This window comes from Saccostrea cucullata, unplaced genomic scaffold, assembly GCF_032062105.1.
Source record: "Saccostrea cucullata isolate Sc308-1 unplaced genomic scaffold, CSIRO_AGI_Scuc_v1 ctg263, whole genome shotgun sequence".
NCBI lineage: Eukaryota > Metazoa > Mollusca > Bivalvia > Ostreida > Ostreidae > Saccostrea > Saccostrea cuccullata.
Window position 1 is genome coordinate 142,187 of NW_026926479.1, and position 18,772 is coordinate 160,958.

At 32.9% G+C, this 18,772-nt stretch overlaps 1 long non-coding RNA gene across 1 annotated transcript; it reads left to right on the top strand.

The window, feature by feature from the left end:
* Nucleotides 1-248: 248 nt before the first annotated feature.
* Nucleotides 249-2,988, top strand: LOC134271782 (uncharacterized). Its single transcript, XR_009993090.1, has 2 exons — nt 249-696; nt 1,892-2,988. It is a non-coding gene; the product is annotated as an uncharacterized LOC134271782 (long non-coding RNA).
* The last annotated feature ends 15,784 nt before the right edge of the window (nt 2,989-18,772 follow it).

The window sequence follows — 18,772 nt, forward strand, 5'->3', positions numbered from 1 at the left end:
CAGATGTGAATACTAAAAGATTCCAATTGAAGGAACTTTTGGACAATTTGAAATCACACGATTTTATCAAATCCAACAGCTTAAAAACTAACGCCATTATAAATTAAAGTCCAATTTAAAAAATATATATATATAATTGACAGCTGCTTTTGTAAAATAAAAATGGAACTCGTTATTATCAGACCTATTTTTGTATACATATGAAGCAAAGAATCAGGGGCAGTAAGCATATATGAGCTGCCCAATTTTTAAAAAAAAATTTTATACCAGTGCTATCCTTAAGCTGGTTTATTTTTCATATAAAGAGATGTCCAGTTTGATGTAAATAGCAATAAAAATTTCAACATTTGACTTGTAGTTGAGTTATCACGATGTGAAGTTGTGTGATTTTTCCGGAATTGAGAAATTTCCATCAAATTCTCACATTCAAAACAAGATTTAGATATGGCCGCACGCAAACAACACGATAAAAATTTAATAGATTGTTTAAAATTGCACAATAAATTATTTCCCAGAGTATCATTCTGTTGTTTGCATGCGGCCACCATGAAAAATATATAAAACGATGTTTTTTTAGGCCGATTTTGATCGCTTCCGGTTTCGGTTTTTATATTCAGACGTAAACAACAGGTGAACAAAGTTGGAGGAAACAGAAAATGTGACAGTAGATTTATCGAAGTTCTAACCATTTAACAGGTAGGGATGAATTGAAAATCAGAGCAATTGTAATTTTACATGCACTGTTCAAAATTAAATCCCCTCCTATACTTATAAATGATAGAAGATTCGACATGACAGACTCCGCTAACTCCATGAACTCGGGGGGGGGGGGGTAATCATCACATGCATGTCAAATAGTTGAAAATAGAAAATGTGTATCTCAAATATATCAAACAGGAACACAACATGCTATCTTCTTTCAAAGAAAAAAATAGATTATAAAAAAATGACTTAATCATCGATTCTTTTTGATTTACGCCCTAATATTTATGATTCATGAACCCGGCCTGGATCGGCCGGTTGATCTGCATGATTAGCCGCGTTTTATCAGTTGTGAAAATCTTTACATCTACGGCATTAAAATATAAATATACTACATTTCTAGGTTGGTGTTTATAACATATTTTTCTGTCTGAGTACAAATACAACCGAGTCTAGCGTTTGTGTATTCAAGTTCAATTCAAGAGACCTTACCCTGGTACCTGTGTACTTTGTGTAAATGTATGGTGTGCTATAACAGTCAAAAATATAAAAAAAATGGTAAGAGGTTTTTTTGTTTGTTTGTTTGTTTGTTTTTTTTAATGTTAAACCGTTAAAGAAATAAAAAAAAATTGCTTTCTTAAAAATAGGGTAATATCACTAAATCTAATTAATGTTCTTTGCAGAATAAACAGTATAAATTCTTTCTATTTTTCTTGTGGGAACAATGTATTTTTGTTGTTTTTTTTAACTTATTAATTAAAATATTATTAATGTAAAATTAAACTATTGCAAGTATTAAAAAAAAATAATTAGATTACCTTGGAATATTTATAAATTCATTTAAATCACCATTTAAATGAAAAAGAAATTTTGTCATTACAAGGTTCATCTTTTTTTGTTTTAATTTAAAGTACCCAATAATGTCCTTGCCTCAGATTTTATTCATTAAACTCAAATAGGTAAATCAATAAAACTGCTATTTAAATTGATTTCATGAATGAAATAATTTTATATTATACCTGGTGATATTAATAAATTATTCCCTTTTTCTCATACATAAAGAAAATCTTATGCAAATGTATATACACTGTACAAGTAACCTCCCTCATTCCATAGTTATAGACAAAATGTGCATACATAATATATATATTATAGTAATTTAATTTTGATATTTATATTTTAATTGTAGGATGCCTGGAGATGGTCCAAAACAATATCCTGTTACTGGAGCTGTTACTTGTTGGTATTGTCAGTGTCGTGCCCATGTGGCCTCAGTGTTGTGGTTTCTTGGCTATGAAAGACACACGAACTTTGCAGTAAGACCTATTCAAGACTGGGCTGACTACCTTGAGGATGCAGCTGTGCAACCTGCAGTAATGGATGGCTCAACAGAAAGTGAAATGAGTGCAACGGAAGAGTGACATGAATTGTGACATTGGTTTATTGAAAGTGAACATTCTGCAGATTATAGGTGTTTCCATATGAATGAAAATTTTCAAGAGGGACGTTAAACAATATACAATCAATCAATCAATCTGCAGGTTATGATATCCACTGCATTAGACTCCCATTATTGTTTTCAACAATATAGTGGAAGGCTGTGTATATATTGTTATTAATTAATAGTAAATAGGGATTTTTATGTATCTATGTTTTTTTTATGTTTAAATTGTGATTTCTTAACATCTGTCATATAATTGAGAAATTAAAATATAGTACATTGTACATCCCAAAAACATATTAGATTCATTGCATGAGTTTAATAAGTTCGGTTGTAAATATTGAAAGATGAATTATGTACTTTGACAAATGAAATAATTTGTTATTATCGTATGATTAATTGTTATCAAAATTAATATACTGATGTAAAATGCATAATGCATCACAAAATGTTTCTCAGATAATAGTAACAATTATAGTTTATTATGCAGTGTGTTTATTTGCATATTGAACTTTGTTAATAATTAACATGACTGTATATAAGTACGTGTTATTTTTTGTAATACAATGTAATTACAAAACCTTTCCAGACAAACATGTACTAGAATAACTAATTCTTTGATGCTTAGGTCATTTTTATGACATTGTGAGGATGATAAACATTATCTTATTATGAGTAAATGTAGTGTATAAGGCATGAGTGGTGTGATGTTAAACTTCTATGATCTTTTTGGAAAAAGTATAGGTGGGTAATGGGAGTTCTGGAATTTGTTTATGCAAACTGAAATCCCTTATTGTTATTTTTGTCAAGTTTAATGAATTGTTATTAAAAATGTTAGTTGAATACATTTCTTGTTTGTTCACTTTGTGCATTCAATGTATTTTTATGTTAAATACATACAAGCAAATTCAAACAATTGTGGTGCCCCGCTTTCGGTGTCTTTGTGAGTGAGATGTTATTTTTTATGACATATTGCGTCTAATATGAACACCCTATCATATGTCATTTATTTAGAAATTATCATTGAAGTTGATTTTTTTGAAGGATGAAAACCCTAATCCTGACCGTTAAAAACTTATGGCCAAAGTGAAAGTTTTTAAAGTAGGTCAACTCCAAGGTCAAGATCAAAGGGTCAAAGTTGTTGACATCCAATGAAAGGTCTTCTTACAAGGATTATGTATGTGAAGTATGAAAGTCCTAGCCATTACCGTTCAAAAGTTATGGCCAAGGTTAAAGTTTATTCATAAGTACGTAAATCTTTAAGGTCAATGTCAAAGGTGTTGATATCCAATTAACAGGTCGAGACCACTAGATTTTCTGACGTCAGAATAAATTTGCATGTAAATTAGCTAATATGTTTACTTTACCTACAGCTGAATGAGCCGCAATGCATTGTGGGCTACTACAAGTACCTGGCTGTGTTGAAAATTAAAGGCAATTTGAATTGTCCATTGGAAACTTATTTTCTATTTTTTTTTTGAAATTTTTGAAAGAAATATTTAAAATGATGTATAATCTTTCATTTTTATGCTCACATTTACAAAATTTGCTTTTTGAAGCCTTATATCAACTTATAATACATCAGCCTAGTATACCATTGTTCAAAGAGACGTATAAGTGCTATCGTGTCGATAAAACATTGAGTTTTTTTCACGTGATATACGTGTATATAGCTTTCGCAGGTAGTATATAGGTCCTTGTTTTTAGACAGCAGGAGAAAGTGTGCGATTATTATTCACCCTTAAATATTATCAGAAAGTGTTTTATGTATATGCAAAAGTCAAAGCGTAAGTACGATATTCGAAGCAACTGTTAATCATCTAAAACAACTCCAATATTAAATGTGAGCATGGAGCAGTGTCTTCAGAATATAATCTTTCAATTTCGGTCTAATAAAGTTATAAAGAAGCTCTACAGTTTTTCCGGTGACGAGTTAAATTTTGTGCAGTAAACCGACGAAAACCACGTGTAGCCATTGAATCGTAAACACGTGGTAGACTGTTATGCTTTGGGAATCTTTCACTTGATTGGAGAATGGGCGTGACGAAGACATCGTCACGTGTTGAAAATTGCCTTCCATATAATGTAGTGGTCTCGACCTGATTAAAGCTCCTGCCACAAAGAATATATATGTGAAATATGAAAGTCTTATTATCTATCGTTCAAAAGTTGTGACCAAAGTTAAAGTTTTTTAAAAGTAATGAAAACTCCAATGTCAAGGTCAAAGGGTGAAAGTTGTTGGTATCCAATGAAAGTTCTTCCCAAAGGATTACATATGTGAAGAGGAAAGCCCTAGCTCTCACATTTCAAAAGCTATGGTCAAGGTTAAAGTTTATTCAAAAGTACGTAAATCTCAAAGGTCAAGGTCAAAAGGTAAAGGTTGTTGGTATCCAATGAAATGTCTTGACTCAAAGAATACATATGTGAAAAATAAAAGTCCTAGTATCTACTGTTTAAAAGTTGTGACCAAGGTTAAAGTTTAAAAAGTAGTTAAAACTCCAAGGTCAAGGGGTAAAAGTTGTTGGTATCCAATGAAAGGTCTTTTTACAAGGATTACATATGTGAAGTACGAAAGCCTTAGTCCTCACCGTTCAAAAGTAATGGTCAAGGTTAAAGTTTTTTCAAAAGTACGTGAAACTCCATGGTCAAGGTCAAAAGGTCAAGGTTGTTGGTATCCAATGAAAGGTCTTGCCACAAAGAATACATATGTGAAACATGAAAGTCCTAGTACCTACCATTCAAAAGTTATGGCCAAAGTAAAAGTTTGGAATTTTTGTGTAAAAGTGGGTTAAACTCAAAGGTCAAGGTCAAAAGGTCAAATTTGGTGGTACCCAAAGAAAGGTCTTGTTACAAGGAATACACATGTGTAATATGAAAGTCATAGCTCCACTAAATCAAAAGTTATGGGCAAGGTTAAAGTCTTTGTGACGGACAGACTTACAGACTGACAGACAGACGAATGAGATTTAATGTCCCCCCGCTTTCGCGAAAACTGGGGACAAAAACAACTGTTTTACATTCAAATCCGTTTTTTTACCACTTTTAGCTAAAAAAATAGTTTCTATTCACATGTTTAAGATCATTTCTGCTGTACTTGTATTAAACATCCATCTTTTATTTCTTTAATCATATTTACAGGGGGAAAAATTATTAAGAATTTCCAGAAATCAGTGAAAAATGTGTTATATTTGTATTGACCCCAAAATGTCTTAATAGTGGTTTTTTCATCAATATATGTCTGAAAAGGTGTGATTCAATCATAATTCGTTTAATATTTATAATATTTGGTCCATTATGGTTGGGGCATATTTAGGGCCTTAATGCCCCTGATTCTTTATCCAAAATCAAAAATGAAGACACTTGCTGTGGCTTTCAACTCGACATTTAGATATATCGACGACGTATTGTCAATTCACAATGGCTATTTCCATTCGTATGTCGATACGATATATCCCGGTGAGCTTATAATAAAAGACACCAAAGAATCGGACACATCTGTTTCATAATTTGATAATTTACTTGAAAGAAGGATATGGAGATAACGAACAGTATTCAGTCTCAAAGTCCATAAAACAATACAAAATAATAGCAGAGCAAACACGGACCCCCGAAGCATCCCCTGCCGACCGGTCACACCCGCCGTGTGCTCCTTGTCATGATCAGGAAATAACGGGAAAAATCCGTCGTCAATTCAGTGTATAAATAATGGACTAACAATTGGTATGAAAAACGTCAGTCAGCATTTGACTTAATGATAAATTGTATTTGCTGACAAAGTCATTGTATCGACCATAGAACTTACGAAATGATGACTTTAATAAACGAGACTGCTGATATTCTTGTTTCATCAACTTGCTTGTCAATATTTTACCTCGCTTTAGAAATTGTTCATATATACGTAGAACAAGTACTTGCGTATCGAAGCAGCTGAGATATATACACTCCGTATGCAGGTGATGAAGGTATATTGCTTCATAAGTAAGGAAAGTTGACGATAGAAAAGTTTAAGTTATTATGTTCATCATATAACATGGTTCTTAGATTACCATTTACCTCCTTTTCAAGTAAAATATCCAAGTTTGAAACAGTTGTGTCAGACTCTGTGGTATCTTTTATCTCAGGCTCTCCAGGATACATCGTATAGACATAGGTATGGAAATTACCATTGTTAATTGACAATACGTCGTCGATATATCTAAATGTCTAGTTGAAGGCCACAGGAAATGTTTCCTTCTTTTCATGCATAAGATTTTGCACAAATTCTACTTCATATGAATACAAAAATAGGTCTGCTAATAACGGAGCGCAATCAGTACCCATGGGGATTCAAACAGATTGTTGGAAGACCTGGTTTCCAAAAACCACATAGATATTGTCAATCAGAAACTCAAGCATCTTTTTGATTTCAACTTCAGAGTACTTGTGTGTGCAATCAGAATGTGTTTTTGCAAAATTATTTTGCAAATGATCAATGACCAATTACGACCAATAACGAGTTCTATTTTTATATGAAAAAGCAGCTGTAAATGATATCAAAAAGCCTGGACTTTAATTTATCGTGGGGAATGGTTGTGTATAAAGTGGAAAAGTCGTAGTTTTTAAGCTGTTGATTTTGGAAAAATCTCGTGATTTCAAATTGTCTAAAAGTTCTTTGGAATTTTTGAATATCCACATCTGATTCACACCACTTGTTGCACAGTGCTCTTGAAGTTTTGCCTTCACTTCTGTCAATATCTTAGTGAGGAGTAACGAAAGTGCTTTATTATAAACTTTTCAATCGTTGAATTTCCTTACCTATGCTGCATTATACATTCATCATCTGCACATGGGGTTTATATATCTCGGTTGATTCGATACGTAAGAGGATGTTCTACGTCGTTACAATTTCTAAAACGAGGTAAATTATTGACAAACAAACAACATCACCATTCTCGTTTGAAGTCGTCATTTCGTAAGTTCTATGGTCAATGCAATGACCTTGGCAGCAAATACAATTTATCATTAAGTCATATGCTTACAGGTTTTTATACTAATTGTTAGATCACCCTAACTAACCAACGGATTTTCCGTTTTTTCCCGATCATGACAAGGAGCACATAAAGAGTGTGACGGGTCGGCAGGGAATGCTCACTCCTCCGTGGCACCTGATCCAATTACCTCTGATGTTTTTAAGGTTAATATTGATTGCTCTGCTCCTATTTTATATTGTTTTATGGACTTTTAAGCTTGAATACTGTTCGTTCTCTCGATATATTTCATTCTGTATACCAATAAAAGATACTCGCTGTATGGATATTCATATACACTGTACTAGTTTTTACCGGTACGACAAAACAAAATAAATAGATCATCTATACCAACACAGAACCTCGCCCCAGCTGACAAGGATGATAACAATATCATTTTTGTTTGCAAGGATTATTTATATGACTGTATGAAACACAAGGAGATAAAGAAAAGTTTTCAAGATCAAAAGTCCATAAAACCATGAAAACAATACAAAAGGAAAATTGTTTTTTCATTTTACTTTGGAAATCTAACCAATACTCACAATTAACCTTCTAATTATGAGTTTTCAAAAAGCCAGTGTTTTATGTTCCTATTACTAAAGGTGAATTCAATCTACCCTACCGATATTGGTTCCTTAATTTCAAACCAAATATTCATGGTATTACTAATAGAAATAAATTGCAAGGTCAAGCAAATGTTCTATTAAACCCCTTCTCTCTTAATTCTCTCCGTGTCAGAAATCACAGAGGGCCTGAACATTGGTTCGGTCTGAGGCTGCACGGCGTGCTTTGTTCCATGAGTTCCAGCCTGCATTATTTCGCTCTCCTTACACCATTCGTCTCCATGTTATCTTGGTATGGCCTCGCTTCCTTCTCCCTTCAGGTGTCCACCCGAGGGCCATGATACAGTTATCTGTTGTATCCTTCTAAGCACATGACTGATCCAATTCCATCTCCTCCTCCTCCTCACTTCTTTACTGATGTTTTCTACGTCTGCCATTACCAGGACTGTCTTGTTTGGGATATGCTGTTGCCATCTGACCTTAAGAATCTTTCTGAGGCACTTGGTATGAAAACGATCAACCTTCTTTTCCTCTGTCTTGGTAATCTTCAAAGTCTTCAGCTTCATACCAATTTTTGCTGAATTTTCTTCTAATCCTCTTGTCTTGGACTGAGGATGGTTCATTGCTAATGATAATGTTCCTGAGGATGAATATCTGATTCACTCTCCCTCTCCGAAACCCTGCCTGCTCTTTCCGAAGGGTGTGGTCAACTCCAGCCTGTATTCTGTTGACGAGGATTCTGTTTAATGCTTTGCTGGCTAGGGGCAGCAATGTCACCCCTCCAGTTCTTGCAGTCCTGTAAGTTGCCTCTCTTGGGAAATTTTCAGATCAGTCCTTTGGTCCATTCTTTGGACTACCTCTCCTCCTTCCATATCTGGTCAAAGGTCTGCTTTAGTTTCAGGCTGTTATTGTTCAAGTCTGCCTTTAACATTTCTGCAGTTATTCGATCTGCACCAGGGGGCTTCGCATTCCGAAGAGTCTTCAATGCAGTCCTTAATTCCTGTGCTGTGGGTGGCTCAACTGATATGTCTAGTTCTTCTCCCTCCTCCTGTTCATCTTGTGGAGGTGATTCAGGAGTATTCCTGTTGAGCACTTCCCCAAAATGTTCCTTCCATCTGGCCAGTCTTGCTTCTTTATTTTTCAGCAGCGAGCTGAATCTTTCTCCATCTTTGCTTTTCACCGCTGCTGTTTGACTGTTACTCTTACTTACTAAACCCCTATCCTTACCAAAATATTAACTGCTGTTAAGGATAAACTTTAGACGTACTGTGCTGCAGTATATTCTGAAGTGTTGAAAATGTGTTCTGGATTTTCAAAAACTCAATAGAAATTCAAGGAAATTTAAGATCGCCATTTTTTTTCCCAAAAGACAGTAACATAAAAACGTATGACTTTTCTACACTTCATAAAAACTAGGTTTTTGATATTAAAGACAACCAGTTCTTCAATAAATTAGTAAAACGGAATTTTCTCTATCTTGTTATTAGTCATCGACAACATTATTTTGTGAAAGATTGTCCACACACAAGTACTTTAATTTTGGTATAGTATCCTGGAGATCCTCCCTGACAACACGAAGTCTTAGGTGACCAAGTCCATGAAACATCTTAAGCTAAATTAAGTTAAAATCTCTGTTTGATAGTAAAATGCTGTAGAAGCCAAACAGATCAATTTTGTTTTCATTATTGCTTCTCATAAGTGTTGTTATCTGCACTTATCGAGATAAATTCCGTAATTAATGAATATTTTATAGGAAATTGAAAATTTGACTTAAGTCTAAGTTTCAGGTCTTCAAACAAATGGTTGGATTCAACTTTGCACTGACTACGCTTGTGCATTAATTGACATAGCTGTTTTACACTCCCAAGAGTTGCCCGCGTGGCGCGGTGGTTAGAGCGTCTGCTCTAGAGTCGCGAAGAAAGAAAATGATCCTTACGTCGCAGGTTCGAATCACACTGTGGGACATAGAGACCGGCCCTTCGGATGAGACCGTGTAAACCGAGGTCCCGTGTCGCAGTGGGTGCTGACACGGAAAAGAACCCACACTGCTCAATGGTCCTGAGTGCGAAGTATAGGACAAAATGTGTAGCTCTCCTCCGGCAAGTGGTGGCGTCTCCATATGAGTGAAAAATTCTCGAGAGGGACGTTAAACAACATACAATCAATCAATATACTTCTATGATGTAGAATATAAACCCACAAACTTATCTACATGAGGAAAAAACCACTTGCGTTTGACTTTATATACGTTGACGATGCAAAAGCAAAAGTTACTTACGTTCACATGTCTACTCGATATATCACAGTAAGCTTGAAATTAAAAACAACACAGAGTTTGTCACATCTTTTCTATTTTTGGATGCTTTACTTAGTACAGGCGATGAGGGCCAACTAGCAACTTATCTTTATGACAAACGAGATGACTTCAACTTTTCAAATGTCAACTTTCTTATTTATTGAGTATTATCTGCATATGGTGTTTACATCTCCTAGCTTATTCGATACTGAAGAGCATGCTCCGAGAACGATAGATTTTAAACAGAGACAGGCTAATGACAGATAAGTTGATGTTACAGGGGTTTCAACAACCTCGATTAAATTCGGCATTTCGTAAATTCTATAATCGTTTTAATGACCATATTAGTAAATATAACCCATTATGAGACTTTTTTCATACCAGTTGTTTAGACCTTTAATAATTTTTAAATCAAGAAATTGAATTTGATTTTTGGAATGTTTCGTCAATGTATAGGGCTCACATTGAGTGTGACTAGTCTACAGAGGATGCTAACTGCCGTTTCCTTCTCTTGAATTTCTAGTGGCCCGAGTTTAATTGCCCTTTTCTGATTCATTTTGATTAGAGAATTATTGAGATCGATCACTGTTATAAAGCTATGCCTTTCTCTTGAATATATTTACTGGTGCAACAATTTAGATCACACAATATATTGTACTATTGATGTGTAAATTTCAGATGTATCTCAAATGTAAGTCTACTGAATATATTGTTTTCTATATTACAGTGTATTAGGTTTATGCAATTACTTTACAATTTAAGAAAATAAATTACTTTTGTCATTTTCTTAATTTTTTTAGGTAAATGCAAAAAAGAAAAGAAAAGAATTCAAAAATATATCACAGTTTATTACCAAGGCCAAATCTGATATAGGATAAAAGCAAGCCTATACAGAAAACAACAAACAATCATTATGGCCCTGTCATAAACACTGTTGATTGATTTAGTTACGCATTATCTCCTAGTACAGCTATTTTATAGAAAATTCCCTTTGAACGGAAGCAATCAGATAAATGGACATCGTTTAAAATGATATGTCCATTTTCATTAAACAAGTGTCATTGCTTGTACACTGATGGCCTCTAATTGAAAGACAAAACCCTCTGCATTCTAAAAACGAATATCACAGAGACGAATTACGTTCGCTAATGTTGCGACATTTGCACTGATTATCTATGGGTTTTAACCTCTTGTGATCGGCCTTAAACAAGAACTTGTTACGGGTCCACATCCATAGGCCAATAACGGTCTAAGAGCCGTATGCACAGCTTGGTTCAGATGGGATGAACAGTCATCAAAATGGAGATCATTTGATTAAACCAGATCCGCGCCAGAAGATAAGCGCCCAATCATTCTAACATATTTTCGATTGCCTTAATTGACAAGTGACTGTCTAGCACACAAAAGGATGCCAAATCGCTCTCTCTATATCTTGTTGAATATTACTTCATAAGGCTCTACGCCGGCCTCTATTATCTGATGAAGCTTTCCTTTTTTGCAGGCCTAATTGTTTATCCTCCGCGTGAACGGTGAACTGTATAAATAACGTGCGCCTTTTTACGACCTCGATCAGACAGTGCTCAAGATATTGATGCAACCGATAGCATATGGATGTGATCTATCGTATGGAAATATTTCTGATCCGAACATAGCCGATGATAAATATCAAATAATGAAAATTGAATTCCAAATGATCCTGCATGTAATATTGCGCGTGCCCCTCGTTGATCACACGTCTGCACCGGAAGTCGTCCTCACCACCATCTTATCTTTTTATTTTACTCAATTTTAAAATCATTTTCATTGTTTCGTTTTTGTTACATTACTGAATTCATTTGCATGCATACCATGGGTGGCTCTAAACTTAACAATGCTAAATTCAAATTAGCACAGCTAAAATTCTCTTTAAGAGATGGTTTTCTATTTGCATTTTAATCACAATACATGTATAATTTATTCGTTCATAGAAAGTACACAGGGAAAAGCCCTTGTGACATTGTTTGATAGGTTGAACCCCACTTCAATTGTAATAACTAATCTACATTCAATAATTACATAATGAATATATTATCTGATCTTAAAATGGAAAGGTTTGATAAATGGACTGAAAAAAAAATGATTGAAAGGATATATTAAACATCCTAAAATGTAACAATTGATATTCTATGGACGAGAGTAATACTACATGCAATAACGGTAAACATTTAAAACATTTACAGTAGGTTGTATAAAATGATACTGTCGACATCGGAAAAAATATTCCCTCTCTTTCCTTATTCTGCTACTGTGTCATCAGGAAAGTTACTCAAATGGACATGGAAAATGAAACAAATATATATAGTTTAATACACAATTATAATATTGAAAAAATAGATAGAGAAAATGCCTTAAAATTCAATGAAAAGGAGTTAAAAAGGAAATCAGAAATGGAAATGAACAAAAGCTCGAGAAGATCTCAAGATAATATTTCATTTGACCAGGCAGTAATATTTCAACATTTCTTCCAAATACGTATATGCCTCATATGCCACAATATCTTTTTTCGATTACTTTTTTCATCTTTTAAACTAGGTGAATTTTCTTAAAATTTTTTAAACACATTTTCTGTCTTAGTTCTGTTCACTCTTTGGGGAACATAGGGCCACAAAAAACATTTTCTGGTTTGATTATATAATTATTTTCACGAGGAATTTCTCTGTAAAAAATCTGAATATGTTTGTAACAATGTGTACTAAAAAGTTATGCATACATTTACTTGAAGGCTAATTTTTACACAATTCAACTTTCCAAAATTTCAGAGACAGACATTGATTGAGCCCTGGGTTAATTAAAGTCGCTTCTTGTGTTAAACACCGTAAGTATTAAGGCTTTGAAGTGACTTGAAGGAACACAGTCTCATTTTTCACTGCAGAATGAATCATCGTGTTCTACCTTAATTCATTAAAAGAAAATTAATAATTTGTTATTTTAACGAATCAGTAAATTTTCATTGTTTTGTTTTTCAGACAAGTACTTTCAATTGAACATGCGCCACAAAAATATCCCAAGATGCATTTTATAAAGTAAAGAGGGTGAATTGCATGAAACTTATGGATCTGGAGCAGAGCAAACATCAGAAGTGGGATCAGGTGCCATGGAGGAGTGAGTATCCCCTGTAGAGTGCTAATTGGCATGATCGGGAAATAACGGGAAATTCATCCTCATTTCAGTGTGTAAATTATGGCCTAACAATTAATATGAAAATGTCAGTAAGCATTTGACTTTATGATAGATTGTATTAGCTGTCAAGGTCATTGTTTCGACCATAGAACTTATGAAATGATGACTGCTGATATTCTTGATAGAGGTATGTCAATTACTGACCTCGTTTTAGATATTGTCCATATGTATAGTATGTTCTTGCATATCGAATCAAGTGTGCGATATTAACTCCGTTTGCGGATGATTAAATAAATTGCTGCTTTAGTTAGGGAAGATGAAGATTGAAAAGTTTAAGTCATCACGTTTATTATAAAGCGTTGTTGTTTGATTACCAATAACCCTATTACATATAATGTACTTGCATATAATGTATTACTTTTTTCATAAATACTTGACTAAAGATTCGTGTATGCATCTGTGGCTGAATTGTGTTAGATATATTTTGAACTCCTGCACTATGTGGGTCGTGAAAATTCATGTATGATGTGGCTAAAATATCTTATCAAAGAGATATTTTACTTGGGTGAAAATTCATCTTAGTACGTAATCAAATAACAGGATATTTTTTAAAAAGCAACATTTTATGACCTTAAGTATGCAATTCAACTTCTTAGAGATTTTTATTTGTTCTTTTGTAATGTATTTGGATTCAAAAGTAATGCAAAGGAAAAAAAATAAGCAAGTCACAAAACCACAGTTAAGGAATCTTGTTTTGGTAGATCGCCGTCATCAGACCCAAACGTACGCTAAATCCCAATTCAAATTGAAAATAACAAGCTGGTCTTATAAGTATGAACCAAGAAAGTTACATTAGGCACAATTTAAATTTAAAATAATTCCTTTATAGTTACTGATTTCTTGCGAAATTTTTCGGCATCTTTGAATGTTTTACACTTAGACACAATTTACAAATGCAGATGAATAAAATGTTTTTTTCCTTCATTGACTTTTTAAACTTTTTAATAAAACGTTAGAGGTACTGAAACTGGAAAACTGGCAATTCAAGTGATTGGTTCACTAAATACCTCTCTGGTCTTTGATCATATCTGTAAGCATGTCTATAAATTGATACAACTAAACATCTTTCATTTCGAAGCATTTTATTTATCAAAATATGATTGAATAATCATTATATTATAAAGTTGGGTCAATTTTTTAAAATATCACATGCACACATATGTTTGCATGTTAATTTGATATATAATATATAATTTTTATGAAACATATTACAATTATAACAATGGCAAAGATGCTTGAGTATTGTGTTTATTGTATTAAGATTCTTATATATGAATGATAGGCAGTAGATTTGGCTCTCTCGTTTTTAACACAGTTTACTTAAAACGTTTACTTTTTTGAAAGAAATAATTCATAAAATGACTTAATTCAACTTTTTATTGCGAACTTCACATATTTATTATAGGATTAAACGTTCTTTTTGAAAAATTTATCGATGTGTAAACTCTTGACATTTTACTCACAAACTAAATAAAAGTGCGAAGCACTTTTATGTTAAGTTTGTGAGTAAAATGTCAAGAGTTTACACATCGATAATTTTTTCAAAAAGAACGTTTAATTCTTATAATTCCAATATCGAATTTTAAAATATATTTAAATTATTTCTCTTTGAGGCCTCCATACAATCCGTTATTTCTGGACGGCGTAGGAATACATTTTATCGCAAAGGAACGTAATCGAGATGAATTTCGATAAAGTTCATCTTTAAGTTGTCAAAACAATCGATAAAGAAACTTATAAAGACTTATCGAATATTGTTTAAGTCAACAAATATCGTAATTATGAGTTTACTTCAGAATAGTTCGTCCTTGACCATGGCCATGTTGACATGAACGACAACTCTCATAGCGAAAGTTGCAGACCGACGATTTTTTATTTGCACTTGTTTGTTAAAAGATTGCGGAACAATGTAGAAAGTAAATATGAATTTGATGCTAATATGGCAAGAGTTTGAGGTACGTTTCGTTTCCCTGTCAAAACGATACAAACTGAGCTAATTTTCTTCGTATTATGAACGTCGAGACAGCGTTTTTTTTAAATTCACACTGCATGGTGATCGGACAGTGACATAAACATTTTCATGGCGTCCGTCAGCTGGGCAATCCAGTTTTTCGCCAGTTTTGTTTTAATTAATTAAATTTGAAGTTTTTTGTATTCATAATTTAGCCAAAACAGACCAGAAATAACTGCTTTCATTCAATCATTGTTTATACGATAACCTAGAAGCTTTATCAAGAAAGTAGTTCTCATTGAAAAATTTTATCGATGTGTAAATTTTTTCTTAAACGTGTTCTCGTCCAATCAAAACACAGGAAATCAATACATAAAATGAAGATTGGAATTATGAAGCAATATACCATTCTCACCTGCCAATGTCCAATTATTTCGATACGCAAGAGTACTGTATGCTTTACCTACAATTTCCTAAAAGATGAAAACTATTGACAAATACAGAAAGTCGATGACACAAGAATATCAAATGTCTCTTTTAAAGTAAACATTTAGCAAAGACTATGGTCAATACAAGGTCTTGTCATCAAATAAAAATCTAGCATTAAGTCAAATGTCAACTGACATTTTTCATACAATAGTTAGTACGTATTTATTTCAAACTGAATTGTTTGTAGACGGATTTTTCAGTTTGTCTGATCACGACAAATCCTGCACGACGGGTGTGACTTCTTGACAGGATAGTTTACTCCTCCATGGCACCTGATCCCATGTCTGGTGTTTAAGAAGGTTGTTTTTGCTCTGGTACCGGTTTATGTTGTTTTAACAGATTTTTGAGCCTGATTACTGCTTGTTATTTCATACTTCATTTGATCACTTTTGGTCTTAACATATCATATTTGGTAATAAACGAGTTTCTTTCATCTTTAAACTTGCTACAACTTAAAATATATTGATGTAGAAGCATCTATCATTTTCAAACAAAAAGCATATTGAATTATCTCTTTCAATACCTTCTCATCCCAGTTTCAACTGAACAAATATGATTTGGAGATCTGATTCTAGATTAACTATTTATTTCTAAAGACAACTCAAGGTAAAATATACATAAAATTGTTATCCAGATTTAATTTTTTTCTGAGGCATTAATAGACAGTGGAATAACAAAATACAAATCTGAATCTGATTCCAGTTATACTATTAAATTATCTTCAGGGAAAAGTAAATTGAATATTTATGAAAAAGAAGATATATAATACGCCTAAAAACATGGCTAAAGATATATAAAGACAGGGTGTTTCATCAGTAAGACATATGAGAGTTAATTCCCCTTTCCTGCCTTATTACACTTATTAAAACAATAATAAGCCCACTTGAATTGCGAATTTTGTCTCTCAATATTGTATTAGGCTCATTGCAGAGCAGCAAACTGCATGAGAATGGCGGTGTAGGGCTGTTATTGGAGGGATGATTATTTCCCGTCTCACCTCCCCAGCCTCCGAATCTCGTTAAGGCGACTAACTTTGAGTCCTGACGCAGTATCTATTGATTTTTTCCTTTATTCGTCATTTATTTGAATTAGATCGTGTTTCATATTTCACACGACACCGATAACTTTATTACGGCAAATCAGTGTCTATGAATTTCAAATTACTGCAAATGACCAACGAATTGCTTTCACGCTGTGTAACCGATGTCCAATGCAACAATCGCTTCTGTTGTATACGGCATACTACGCTTTAAAAGTGTAAAACATTGTTCACGTTAATTCCTCAAAATGAGAAATTCCCTGGTTTTTATTATTATGCATTGCATTTGGAGATAATTCCGCGTGTTAGATGACATTTAACAAAAGGGAGGGGGATGGAACATGGTTAACGGTACTAATAAGGCATTACTTGGGATGAATTGATCCATAAAAATGTTTTTTGTTGTAGGATTTATTTTTTTTTTTAAGAAAAAAGATATTTTTTTTTTATATTTCATTGTTTCAGCATGTGTAAAGTATTTTTTTTTTCGGTATATTTTTTGGAAATATATTTAACAACACGGATAATATTTTGTTTACACTCTTGTTATTTTTGAAAATATTTATTTCTTTGGTTTCATAAATGTATAAAGTTTACTGTAAAACAATTTTGCCAGACTTGTGCATTTCTGACCTCCACCTTAATATATAAATGAAAAAATTAAATAAAGACCAGAATGAAATTATGCCCCTGAGGGCATGTTTGGGTTTATTTCTTAAAGAAAAATTCTGTCATTGTTTCCCATGCAGTCTCATTCATATATTCTTTTGCCTCTGGGAATTATTTTTTTATCTACACACTTCTTTTTCGTTTCTGTGGGCAGAAGTCTAAGTGAAATAAGAAACTTTCCAAAATTAAGTGAATAAAAAGTCGCCATACTTATAAACTCTTTTAGAAAAACTTAAATTATGCAAGAAATAAATGTAAATATAATGAAAATATTTAAAATATAATAACTGTATTTTTTTTTCACTAATTTATGAAATAAGAAAAAAAGATCCTTTATTCGGAAGAGGGGGCTTCTAATTGAAATATTTGATGTAATAAAAATAATTTAATGTTTTGTTCATTCTCTCCCTCTAATAACGACGACATCATTTTTAATTCCACAAGCAGTTCCAGACCCAGTATCTGTTATAAATATAACGTAGAAAAATTAAACATCGCTCTCTTTTTCTCTGTCATATAATAAATACTATTTTCTATTACCTGAAGCGAAATAAGAATTTACTTTATTTAATAATAGTTTTAATTACAGGCATTATTAATAAAAAGTATCTAAACATTTGAACAATATGATTTGCATTGCTTAAAGTAAAAAAAAAATGTCACTGAACATAACAATCAAAACAGTGAACTAGTTCAGATGAACTTAATCAAAACAAACTAAATAAAAAGATATTAAAGTGCTTTTACCTAGAGCTCGAAGGCAAATTTCTAAACTCCTCGAAGGCAAATACTAGCATGCATCTAAACATTCTTCATAATATACGCGAGCTTTTAGCCCCTGGTAATTCTGAGCTTATAACAATGCCCTACAGATATCTTGGTTTTTACTTAATGTCTGAATATGAACGAAGAGGTCTTAGTTTTAATTTTCTCCTACAATACACTCATCAGGAAAACAAAGAAATACAAAATTGTATTGCGTACGTGGCACCGGTTTTGTTTTAACGAAACCCGGCTCAGTCATTTTAGAATTCTTAAATTTCTTCAAAGGGAAGGATTAATTATTTTTCTCTTCTTAACTGGATTTTTACAAGAAAAATGTAATGTAAGTATAACCCCTTTCTTTTCATGGTTTCCAAACAGATAAATTTTAATTTTATTTACTCTTGCTTTAAAATAGTTTATAATGTTATTCACCCAGTGAGAATATTTATTAAGTTATTTTATTCATTCCTTTAAGGAAGAACAGTTTACATAAGAGAAGGTATGTTTTCTGGCTAATATAACCTTTAAAATGAACAAGGACAAGTTTCAGATAGCCCAGTTGTTTAATGTTTTGGTTTCATGACTATTCATGTGCAATTTTCATTTTTTTTTTTAAATCAGTGAAGACA